Genomic DNA, 13511 nt, shown 5'->3' on the forward strand with positions numbered 1-13511 from the left:
AAAAAAAAAAATTAATCTGGCTCGAGTTGATTTCTTTACACACAAGTAAAAAACTCTAATTGCATAAATGAAGTGCTTGGTATAGGGCCTGGCACGTGGTAAGTTAAGGGAGCAGTGGCTGTGATTCTAGGGCCCCTGGAGGAAGACCCAGCCAAGCACCCCTCTCACAGGGATGGCCAATGTCCAAGGGCTGGTGTGTGGGGCCGGGAGTTCCGGGGCTCCCCACTCATCTGTTGTGCCCCCTCCCCCCATGGGGCTGTGTCACGCTTGCTCCTCCATGGCGAAGCTGCTTCTGTGACATGGTAGGTTGGCTGGCTGCAAACTTTGCCCCTTATGGTGCCTGCTTGGAACCAGGTGGGTGGTTTTACAGTCACTTGGCCTTGGCTTAGATGCCCCTGGCTCTGCTCCCATTCCCCAGGCCCTGCCTGTATCCCCCTCAAGACTGCTGGCTCTGCCTCTAGCCCTGCTCTTTCTCGCCAAACCAGCGTGTGTTGCTTTCCAGCTCCCGTAAGTTCCTGGGGAACCAAGTCCTTTTAAGCCTGAGGCCCAGGCTGTGTTTCTCCACCTCAGATGCATTGCAGGACCTCCTCTTGGACTCTGCCCACAGCCAACCTCTGACCTCCCCTCACCTTTATTCTGGAATTCTAGCTGGATTTAATTCATTTACGGCTAAACGTCTCACCGCCCTCTGCCACATCTTTTCTACTCCTAATGGACCAATATCCCCATTAACTTTTCTCACTTCTAAGCTCTTAGCTGTGTGGTTTTCAGGCTTTGTTTTTAAATCACAGAACACTGTTCAAATACCTCGAAGCCCCATCTGTAAAGCAGAAGTGGAACTACAGCCAAAGATGCTTAACCCTGACTAAGCTTCCCCAAAGCCCTGGGGCTTCAGGGAGCACAGCTGGAAAATCTTTGCCAAATTCAGGCATTTTCGTGTTCTCTCTCAACTTCTGCCATGTCCACAAACCATCTGTACTATCATTTACCAAATATTATTCTTTAAATTAATTCACTTTTAAACTTACTTAAAAAGGAAAATTTAATCATATTAGCTAACACCTGTATAATGATGGTTCAGTACCAGGTTCTATTCCAAGCACTTCACATGCAGTCTTTCGCTGAATCCTCATGACAGTACGACAAGGTAGGCTCTGTTTTTGTTTTCTTGGCTGCACCACGCGGCTTGTGGGATCTTAGTCAGCAGTGAAAGCTGAGTCCTAACCACTGGACCACCAAGGAATTCCCAGTAGGTTCTGTTATTGTCCCATGATACAGGTGAGGAAAGTGGAACACAGACTGGTTATGTAACTTGCCCAAGCTCACACAGCTAGTGACTCGGCCAAGTCTAGATTCAGAGCCAGGTGGTCTGGTTCTAAGTCTATATTGGTTCTTATTGTAAAATATGAAAAGCAAGAGTCATTTGTCATAAACAGAAGTTTGCAGGGAATTCCCTGGCGGTCCAGTGATTAAGACTCTGTGCTTCCACTGCAGGGGGCACCGGTTCAATTCCTGGTCAGGGAACTAAAATCCCACAGGCTTTGCGGTGCAGCCAAAAAAAAAATGTTCCTCCAAGAATTGCTCAAAATTGTGTGTGTAACTCCAGTGGTTTTTGCACTGCATCTGGGGAACCCAGATACTTTCTTTGGTCCCCTGTTCTCTCAGCTGCCATTTGGGTATCTTTGCTCTGCCGCAGCTGTTTTCTCAGTGGCTCCCAGCACCCAGCCTCATAATCCACGTCTTGGGGACCTCCTGCCTCTTCTGCCCTCTTCTCCCTGGGTTTTCCCCTTCTGGCACTGCAGTCTTAGTTCTGCTTGGGGTTCCACATTGTGGGTTTGTAGAGCTGCACCTTTTTCCCAAGTGGGAGCTCTTCTCCCAGGCTAAATCCTGGGAGAAAGGCCCAGCTGGAGTGACTCTTCAGAGCTGGGGCAGAGCCTCTGTTGAAGGACTCCTGGCCGCCGGTGGGGTCCTTGGAAGAGATAGGGGCCGTGATGTGAAGGTAAGTGAAATTCTGACTTCTGAAAACCATTCTCCCTGCTCCTCCTCTGTCTGCTCTGCTTTTCCACTACCAGTGGCTCTCAAATGGGGGCCCTTGTCATCCCTGGACCAGAGACTTGAGCAACACCTGGGAACATTTGAAATGCAAAGGGTGGGGGGATAAATTGGGAGGTTGGGATTGACATATACAAACTACTATATATAAAATACATAACTAATAAAGACCTACTGTATAGCACAGGGAACTCTACTCAATACTCTGTAATAATCTATATGGGAAAAGAATGTAAAAAAGAGTGTATATACGTATATGTGTAACCGATTCACTTTGCTGTACAGCAGAAACTAACACAACATTGTAAATCAACTATACTCCAATAAAAAACTTAAAAAAAACTTGTAGGTGACTTAAAGCACACTAAAGTTTGAGACCTACCAGTCTCATGTTTGTTTTTTCGTTTTTTTAATTTATTCATTTATTTATTTATTTACTTTTGGCTGTGTTGGGTCTTCATTGCTGAGCGCAGGCTTTCTCTAGTTATAGCGAGCAGGGGCTACTCTTCGTTGCGGGCTTCTCATTGAGGCGGCTTCTCTTGTGGAGCACGGACTCTAGGCGAGAGGGCTTCAGCAGTTGTGGCACGTGGGCTCAGTAGTTGGCGCAAAGGCTTAGTTGCTCCGTGGCATGTGGAATCTTCCTGGACCAGGGATCAAACCCATGTCCCCTGCATTGGCAGGTGGATTCTTAACCACTGCACCACCAGGAAAGTCCCCCTCTACTGTTTTTTTAATGTAAATGATTTTTGAATATTGAGATATAGGGAATTCTCTGGCAGTCCGGTGGTTAGGGCTCTGCGCTTTCACTGCGGAGGGCCGGGGTTCAATCCCTGGTCAGCAAACTAAGATCCCACAAGCCACTCAGCGTGGCAAAAAAAAAAAAAAATTGAGATATATTTCATACACTATAAAATTCACCACTTTAGTGTATAACGCAGTGGTTTTAGTATATTCACAGGGTGGTGCAGCCATCACCACTAATTCCAGAACACTTTCATTAATCACCCCCCAAAAGAAACCCTGTACTCATTCGCTGTCACTCCCCATTCTCCCCTTCCCCCAGACCCTGGTAACCACTAATCTTTCTGGCTTTGGATTTGCCTATTCAAGACATTTCATATAAATGGAATAATACAGATACATGGCTTACATGTCTGGCATCTTTCGCTTAGCTTAATGTTTTCAAGATTTATCCACATTGTAACTTTTTTTGTTAATCTAAAATAACTTCAAAATAAAGCACTTTTAAAAGTTGACTTTAGGGACTTCCCTGGTGGCACAGTGGATAAGAATCTGCCTGCCAATGCAGGGGACACGGGTTCGATCCCTGGGCCGGGAAGATTCCACATGCCGTGGAGCAACTAAGCCCTTGCACCAGAACTACTGAGCCCACATGCCGCAACTACTGAAGCCCGCTCGCCTAGATCCCATGCTCCATAACAAGAGAAGCCACTGCAGTGAGCGGTCTGCAACAAAGAGTAGCCCCCGATCGCCACAACTAGAGAAAGCCCATGCGCAACAGCACAGACCCAATGCAGCCAAAAATAAATAAATAATAAATCTTTAAAAACAAACAAACAAAAACCAAGCAGTAGAGGAACTTTCCTGGTGTCCAGTGGTTAAGACTCTGCCTTCTGAATAGAAAGATTAAAAACTTGTCATTAAAAAAAAAAAAAAAAAAAAGACTCTGCCTTCTAATGCAGGGGTTGCAGGTTCGATACCTGGTCAGGGAGCCAAGATCCCACATGCCTCGTGGCCGAAAATCCAAAACATAAAACAGAAGCAATACTGTAACAAATTCAATAAAGACTTAAAAAAAAAAAAACAGTAGAGACTTCACTGGACTCTTCCTCCAGTTCCCCCCAATGTTAACAATTTATGTAAGTATAGTTCAGTTATCAACACCAGTTAATTAACACTGAGGCAATAGTAGTAACTAAACTGCAGACCTTATTCAAATTTTGCCAACTTTTCCACTAATGATTGCTTTCTGTTTTGGGATCTAATCCTGAAATGGCACGTTGTTTTTAGCTATCTTATCTCCCTGGCGTCCTCCAATTCATGACCATTCCTCTATCTTTCCTTGACTTCTCTCCCTTGACTTGACACTTCTGATGAATACTGGTCAGATGTTTCACAGAATGTCCTTCCATTCGAGTTTGTCTGGGCTTTCTTGTGATTAGGTTGAGGTTATGTGTTTTTGGCTTGAGTACCACAGAAGTGAAGTTGTGTCTTTCCTAGTACATCATGTTGATGTATCTTATTACTGGTGTGATTTACTGTGATCATTCGGTTAAAGTGATTTCTTCTGAGTTTCTCCACCATAACCTTGGGATTTTTTCCCTTTGCAATTAATAAGTTTCTTGTGGGGAGCTACTTGGAGACTATTGAAAGATCCTGTTTCTCATCAAAATTTTGCCCATCTAAAACCAATTTCTTTTTTTTTAAATTGTGGCAAAACATACATAACATAAAATTTATCATTTTAACCATTTCTAAGTGTATGTGGTTCAGTGCCACAAGACACACTCACATTGTTGTGCAACCATTACCACAATCCATCTCCAGAACTTTTTCATCTTCCCTAACTGAAACTCTGTCACCATTAAACACTAACTCTCTGTTCTCCCCTTTCCCCAGCCCCTAAAAACCACTGTTCTACTTTCTTTCCCTATGAATTTGACTGTTCTAAGTACCTCATATTAGTCAAGGCATGCATGTGTAATCTCGTTCCCTGACCAGGGATTAAACTTGGGCCCCCTGCATTGGGAGCACAGAGTCCCAACTACTGTGCCACCAGGGAAGTCCCTGGTCTTTTAAAAATATAATTAATTAATTCATTCATTGGCTGCGTTGGGTCTTCATTGCTGCATGCGGGCTTTCTCTAGTTGCAGCTAGCAGGGGTACTCTTCGATGCGGTGTGCAGGCTTCTCAGTGTGGTGGCTTCTCTTGTTGCAGAGCATGGGCTCTAGTCACATGGGCTTTAGTAATTGTGGTACACGGGCTTAACAGTTGTGGCTCGCAGGCTCTAGAGCACAGGTTCAGTAGTTGTAGCGCAAGGGCTTAGTTGCTCCTCAACATGTGGCATCTTCCTGGACCAACGATTGAATATTGGCAGGCAGATTCTTAACCACTGCGCAACCAGGGAAGCCCAATATAAGTAATTTTTCAAATTTATTTTTATACAGTTTTTAAAGGTTATACTCTGTCAACTGGAAAAAAAAAAACAACAAAACGCACAACCTGAAAGTTGAGAGTTATGTTATTCCTTTTTTTTTTTTTTTAATCAAATCAACACCCTCAGCAATGAAAGCCTGGAGTCTTAACCACTGGACTGCCAGGAATTCCTGAGACTTATGTTTTATTTGGCAGACATTCTTAGGACTTCAAGCCCATGAGATAGCATCTCAAATAACTCCAAGAGACTGCTCCAAAGAGGAAGGGGGAAGGCCAAAAATTTACAGGAGTTTCTGCAACAGAAACAGGTAGTCACGACATCAAAAGATTACTTGTTAATAAAAGAAAGCCAGATATATCGAGGAATTTACCACTTTTCTATGTATGGGAAGATGCAGGAGTCTGGGCTCACTGAAACTGATATGAACCTTAGCTATCGGGGACCAATATCTGGTGTTTTCTCATCCTGAGTCTCTCCAGGCTGCACCGTGGGCGGGGAGGGGGTGGTAGTGGTGGTGGTGGTGATGTGATGGCTGTGACATCCTTTGTTCACTGATATGGCAGGCAATAATTTAGTTCTCAACTCCATTTAAAGTTATTACACATATTGGCTATATTCCCTGTGTTGTACAATGCATCCTTGTAGCATATCTTACGCCCAATAGTTTGTACCTCCCACTTCCCCACCCCTGTACTGCCCCTCCCCCCCCCACACTGATAACCACTAGTTTATTCTTTATATCTGTGAGTCTGCTTCTTTTTTGTCATATGCACTAGTTTGTTGTATTTTTTAGGTTCTACGTATAAGTGATAGCACACAGTATTCGTCTTTCTCTGAGTTATCTCACTTAGCATAATGCCCTACAAGTCCATCCATGTTGCTGCAAATGGCAAAATTTTGTTCTTTGTTATGGCTGAGTAGTATCCCATTGTACATATACACCCTATCTTCTTTATCCATTCATCTGTTGATGGACACTTAGGTTGCATCTGTATATTGGCAATAGTAAATAATGCTGCTGTGAACATTGGGGTGCGTGTATCTTTTTGAATTAATGCTTTTGGTTTTTTTTTCCGATATATACCCAGGAATGGAATTGCTACGTCATATGGTAGTTCTATTTTTAATTTTTTGAGAAACCTCCATACTGTTCTTTACAGTGGCTGCACCAATTTACATTCCCACCAACAGTATGGACCACCAGGGAATTCCCTGTGTTCTTTTTGATGATATCCATTCTGACAGGTGTGAGGTGATTATCTCAAGGTGATTTGATTTGCATTTCCCTGTTGATTAGCGAATCAAGTTATCACTAATCATCAGGGAAATGTATTGCTTTTCCTTACTTGCAGTTTTGATATTGTCTGTTGAATTCTATATTAGGATGAATTCTACTACGAGTAGCAGAGTCCTACTAGTGGTCAAAGCAATTAAGACATTTAATTATCTCATAAGACAAGCAGTCTAGTTGAGGATTCAGAGCGGGTCCAGTGGCTCAGTGGTGTCAGGACACTGTGTCACCCTGACCTGTACGTTTCTCTTAGCAGCCCCCCCTCGCATTTTGGTTGCAGGGTGGCTCCCACAGCCCCAAGCCTCCGCTTTTCACACCCTTTCATAGGACAGGGTGGAGAGCAGGAAGGAAGGGGGTTGAAAAGGGAAAAGCTCTTCTTCTTTATCAGGGAGGAACAACTATAGAATAAGATAATATGTGCCCATGTTGTGAAAATATCCTCATTTATGTTGTTAATAAAACAATTTACAACTCTATTAGTTTCCTGTGGCTGCTGTAACAAATTACCAAAAATTGAGTGGCTTTAAAGAGAACATTATTTCCTCACAGTTCTGGAGGCCAAAAGTCAAAAATTAGTATTACTGGGCTGAAATCGAGGTGTCAGCAGGGCCAGAGGCTCTAGGGAAAAATCCTTGCCATTCCTTGCCTCTTCTAGCTTCTGGCGGCTGGCGGCATTCCTTGGCCTGTGGCCAATCACTCCAGCTATCAAGGCCAGCATTTTAAAACTCTTTCCACTCTGTCTTCCCATCACCTTCTCCTTCTGTGTATTTAGGCCAAATCTCCCTGTTTCCCTCATATGAGGATACAGATACTTGCATTTAGGCCCTAATCAAGTCATTAGGATAATCTCCCCATCTCAAGATCCTTAAATTCATCACATCTGCAAAGACCCTTTTTCCAAATATGGGAATACTTACAGGTTCCAGGGATTAGGAACTGATATCTTTGGCCTACTAGAGTCACAAACTAAAGCAAAAAATTTTGGGTTTGTTAATATAATTAACTGAGGCGAAGGTCTTTTTAAGTAAATTTGACAGGGCTTTGTTCTCTAGTTCACAGAACAGAATTTCTCTCTAGCATTTCCTTCCATTCATTGTAAAGAAATAAGGACATTTCCTACCAGATTTGCATTATTACAGAAATTGGTTTTTACCCCCAAATTAAGTTAACTCAAAGTCACCCAAAGTTAAGTTTAACTTTACAAAATTTCATTTAGATCAGTGATTCTCACTGGGGGTACTACTGCCCCTTAGGGGGCTTTTGGGAGTTTGTGAGGGAGATTTTCCTGGTTGTGACAATTCTGGGTAGGGGGGTGCTCCTGGCATTTATTGGGGAGAAAGCTAGGGATCCTTGACAGCCTGCGATATGCAGGATCACCTGGCACAATGAGCTGTCCCATATCCTGCACAACTTTCAAATGTCCCACCAGATATCCTTGTAGGTGGAAAATGTGTTTATAATTAGAACCCAATTTGTTTTATCTGTTTATTGCTTGATTTGTAGACAACAAAGTATTTTTTGGTGCAATTTTAATAGACACCGAGTTTTCCTGGTCTGTGTTTGGCTTGAAATATTACTGAGTTGTTCCTCATTTTGGAGAAGCATACCACCAATGGTAATGGCAATAGTACTAGTCGAGTTGCCAAAGCAATGCCTCTGCATCAGTGTTTGTAGCTGACCAGAAGACGTATTTCATTGTCAATGTTTCATATGATATATACTATCTTACTAGAAATGTCTTTCCTTTTAGTTCTCCTTTTTATTGCAGTTAAAGGCATTTGGAGCAGCCATGAAGGGCTAGGGACGTTGGTGGGCCACAACGTGGGGAGAGGTGAGGCATCAGGGAAAGTCTAGCAGTGTTACCAGAGAGATAGATCTGACTGTGGGTATGAGGCACGGCAAAAACAGAGAGAGATGGGTTTTATTTTTATCTTTAGACACACACAAGACATTGTAATTCTACCTGAATATTGTTCCAGAAACTAGAAGAATGCCTGGCAGATAGCAGGTGCTTAACAAAATTCTAGTTTGGAACTTATAGGTTCTTTTTATTTGACTTATAATAGCATTCTGGGGGGCGGGGGAGGGATAAATTAGGAGTCGGGGACCAGCAGATACAAACTACTATATATAAAATAGATAAACAACAAAGTCCTACTGTATAGCACAGGGAACTAGATTCAATATCCTGTAATAAACCATAATGGAAAAGAATCTGAGAAAGAATATGTATATATGTATAACTGAACCACTTTGCTGTACATCAGAAACTAACATGATATTGTAAATCAGTTATACTTCAATTAAAAAAAATTAAAAAACCCCACAATTCTGTAGCAAACTTTTCTAATAGCTCCATTTACTGACCTTCTTACTATGTGCCTTACAGGTGCTAAACACTTTATTGTACCTTGTTTAATGCTCAAAACGACCTTGTGGTTCATAGGTATTTACGAAGAGAAATGAAAACTTTTGTTTGCACAAATACCTGTGTGTAAGCTTTAGTCATAGTGGCCAAAAATTAGAAACAATTCAGATATCCTTCAACTGGGAAATGGAAAAACAAACTGTGGTACATCCATAAAATGTAAACCATCGATAAAAAGGAACTAAGTACTGATACAGGCTAGGAACTAAGTACTGATACAGGCTAGGACATTGATGAATACCAAATGCGTTATGCTAAGTGAAAGAAACTAGACTCAAAAAGCTACATACTGTATGACTCCATTTATACAATATTTCAGAAAAGACAAAACTATAGTGAAAGAAATCAGATCAGTGTTGTCAGGATGGAGGGGGCATGGGGAGGTTGAGTGGAAAGGAACAGTTAAAGGAAAACTTAAGGGTGATGACACGGTCTATATCTGGAATTTGTTCATGGTTACAAGACTATATATGTTTGTCAAAACTCAAACAACTATACACATGGGACTTACCTGCTGGTCCAGTGGTTAAGACTCTGAGCTTCCACTGCAGGGGGTATGGGTTCAATCCCTGGTCAGGGAACTAAGATCCCATATACTGTGAGTTGTGGCCAAAAAATAAGATTAAAAAAAAAAAAACTGTACACAAAAAGAGAGTTATTGTATATAAATTATACTTTAATTAGTAAACAGACAAAATCTAGCCATTTCACTTCTGAGTAAATGCCCAAAACAAGCGAAAGCAGGGACTCAGATAGATGTGTGTACACCCATGTTCATAGCAGTGTTATTCACAATAGCCAAAAGGTGGAAACGACAGCAATGTCCATTGTTAGATGAGTGGATAAACAAAATGTAGTATGTACATGCAATGGAATAGTATTCAGCATTAAAAAGGGAGGAATTCTGACACATGCTATAGCATGGATGAGCTTTAAAGGCATTATACTAAGTGAAGTAAGCCAGTCACAGAAGGACAAATACTTGCATGATTTCACTTACATGAGGAACCTAGAAGAGTCAAATTCATACGGACAGAAAGAAGAATGGTGTTTGCTGGGGGCTGCGGGGAGGAGGAAATGTGGAATTAGTGTTTAATGGGTACAGATTTTCAGTTGGGGAAAAGGAAAAAGTTCTGGAGGTGGAGTGTGCGTGGTGGGCATACGATAATATGAATGTACTTCGTGCCACAGAATTCTGCCCTTAGAAATGGTTAAAATGGTAACTTTTGTGTTATGTTTATTTTACTTACATTAATATATAATAATGTATTAATATACTCTATGTATTAATATAGTACATTACTACTACTAATATAATATAATGTATATTATAATACAATAAAAATCTTATTTAAAAAGAAACAAAAATAAAAAATCCTTGTAAGAAAAGTTATTTTATAAGTGAAGGAAGTCATGTTTATAAATGTGAAGAAGCTTGCTCAAGTTCATACAGCTGGAAAACTGAGATTTGAATGTGGATCTAACTCCTTGACCTGGGGTAATGGAAAGAGCACCAAATTAGCTCTGGTTCTACCATCAGCTTGACGGTGGGCAACTCCTTTCCCTCCTCCAGCTCTGAGTGAGTCTCTGAGCTTTGAAGTGTTTGGGTCAGCCTGGCCTGGCCTAGCTCACTGTGAAGAATCCTTGGCAGCTCTGACACTATTTGTTGATAGACATTTCTGAGCTTGATCTTCCTGCTAGTCCTCATTCCTCACGCTTGGCTCTGAAAAACACGGAGTTTTTTTTTTGGCTGTGTTGGGTCTTCTTTGCTGCATGAGGGCTTTCTCTAGCTGTGGTGAGCGGGGGCTACTCTTCATTGTGGTACGCAGGCTTCTCATTGTGGTGGCTTCTCTTGTTGTGGAGCACAGGCTCTAGGCATGTGGGTTTCAGTAGCTGTTGCCTGCGGGCTCTAGAGTGCAGACTCAGTATTTGTGGCGCACGGGTTTAGTTGCTCCTCGGCATGTGGGATCTTCCTGGACTAGGGATCAAGCCCGTGTCCCTTGCATGGGCCTATTTTTAAAAATCAGATATATCCCCAATATTGAAGTTCTGCTTTTCCAAAAGATCTCACTTCAGGATCTAAAGGCCATTTCAAGAAGAAGGCTAAACCTGCACTAGCTAAGATGGCAGCCACTGGCCACATGTGGCTACCTACTGAACACTTGAAACACGGCCAGTCCAAATTGAGATGTGCTGTAAGTGTACAATGCACAATGAATTTCAAAGACTTAGTTGAAGGAAAAGAATGGAAAATATCAAGAATTTTTATATTAGTAACATGAAGAAACAATAGTTTTTTAGATATACTGGGTTAAGTAAGATATATTATTTACCTGTTTTTTTTTTTTTGTGGATACCAGAAAAATTAAAAGCACATATGGGTTTCACATTATATTTTTATTGCAGTGTTCTGATTCTAAACCCAGGATCTTTGGAACAAACATGGAACTGCCACCATGATACCTTTTAAATGACAATGTACCCTGAGTGTCTAGAGGCCTGCTGGTACCCTGCTCTGAGAATACTGCCAGCAATGTGGATTTGTGAATATATCAGAGTGGTATCAAAGCGGTGCCCCTCTTTTCCTCCTTATAATGTACTGTTTTAAATTATAAAAGAATTAGATGCTCATTTTTGAAAGTCTAATGATACAGAAAAGCATAAAAAATTAACCCCTATCTCATCCCCTTGAGGTAACCAATGATATTTTTCTTTGCTGAAAAAATGTATGTGTATTATATTGAAGGTTTTTTCACCAATAGCTTAGAAAGCTGTAATGTTATATAATTTCATTTCTTCCCTCTCAAATTATGGTCATCCTTCCATATCAATAGATTCTGACCTATTCTTATTTTTAGAGTATCTTTCTTATGGCCTTGGGGCATGTGGGAACGTAGTTCCCCCACCAGGGATGGAACCTGTGCCCCCTGCTGTGGAAGTGCAGAATCTTAACCACTGGCCACCAGGGAGGTCCCTGACCTATTTTTAATAGCAATATAATATTCCAGCATGTCAATATTTCCTTATTTTTGGACATTCAGGTTGCTTCCACTGCTTGCTACTACAATGCTACAATAAATACACTTATACCAATATCCGTATTTATGAGTTTTCTCATTAGGCTAGATTTCTAAAGCAGGATTACTATGTTAAAGGCTTACTACATTTAAAGTTTTGATATTGACAGAATACTTACCAAGAAGGATGTAGCATTAACACTACATATGTAGCTCATACATACAATCTGTGAGTGTAATTTCCTCATGCCCTTACCACTAACAGATATATATTTCTTGATTTTTTTGCAAATCTGAGGGGCAAATATGTTCTCATTTTCTCAGAAAATTGCATTTCCCTAACTAGTTTCTTGTTTATTGGCTATTTGTACTTCTTTTCCTATAAAATTACCAGTTAGCCTCCTTGGTATATTTATCTCATCTTTTTTTCCTATCAATTTGTAGGAGTTCTTTGCACAGTATAGATAAACTCTTTAGACTCACAAATTTGTATCTTCAGCCCAGACCTCTGCCCTGAACTCCAGAGACATATCTAATTGTCCATTGGTATCTCTACTTGATGATTTAGAGGCATCTTAAACTTCTCATGTCCAGGAACTCCCTGGCAGTCCAGTGGTTAGGATTCCACGCTTTAACTTCTGTGGGCCTGGGCTTGATCCCTGGTCCGATAGCTAATATCCTGCAAGTGGTGCCATGTAGCCAAAAACAAAAACAAACAAAAAAACAAAAAAAAAACCTTATGTCCTGGTCATCCACAATATGTCCTATCTCAGTCAATGGCAACTCCATGCTTCCATTTACCTGGGGTCACCTTTGACTTCTTTCTCTCACAACTCACATCCGATCACACATTGTGTTGGCTCTACCATCAAACTACTATATCCAAATCTGAGCACTTCCCCTCATTTCTACTGAAGCCACCCTGATCCATGTCACCATCATCTCACGCCTGAATTTTTTTTTGCCGCACTGCATGGCATGAGGGATCTTAGTTCCCTGACCAGGGATTGAACCCACGCACCCTGCAGGGGAAGTGCGGAGTCCTAACCACTGGACATCCAGGGAAGTCCCTCTTGCCTGGATATTTGCTGTAGTGATAATTGTTCTGAGCAAATGACTGTTTTCTCTTTGTTTTTGCCCATTTCCATAGCAGTCAGAATGAAACGTGTAAAATTATGAAAGGGTCTTCCGTCGTGGTCCAGTGGTTAAGAATCCTCCTTCCAACGCAGGGGACGTGGGTTCCATTCCTGGTTGGGGAACTAAGATTCCACACGCCACGGCGCAACTAAGCCCGAGCGCTGGGACTTCTGAGCCTGCGCTCTAGAGCCCAGAGAGCCACAACTAGAGAAGCCCACGTGCTGCAACACAGGACCGGGGAGCCACAGGGAAATACCCCGCATGCCGCAACTAAGACCCGATGCAGCCAAATAAATTTTTAAAAAAGTTTTAAAAATATGAAAGATAAGTCATATCAGATGAACCCCTCTGCTCTCTATAGAATTCCAGTCTCACTAAGAGTGAAAGCCAAAATTATTTCAATGGCCC

The sequence above is a fragment of the Hippopotamus amphibius genome, chromosome 3 (genome assembly GCF_030028045.1).
Source record: "Hippopotamus amphibius kiboko isolate mHipAmp2 chromosome 3, mHipAmp2.hap2, whole genome shotgun sequence".
In the NCBI taxonomy this organism is placed as follows: Eukaryota; Metazoa; Chordata; class Mammalia; order Artiodactyla; family Hippopotamidae; genus Hippopotamus; species Hippopotamus amphibius.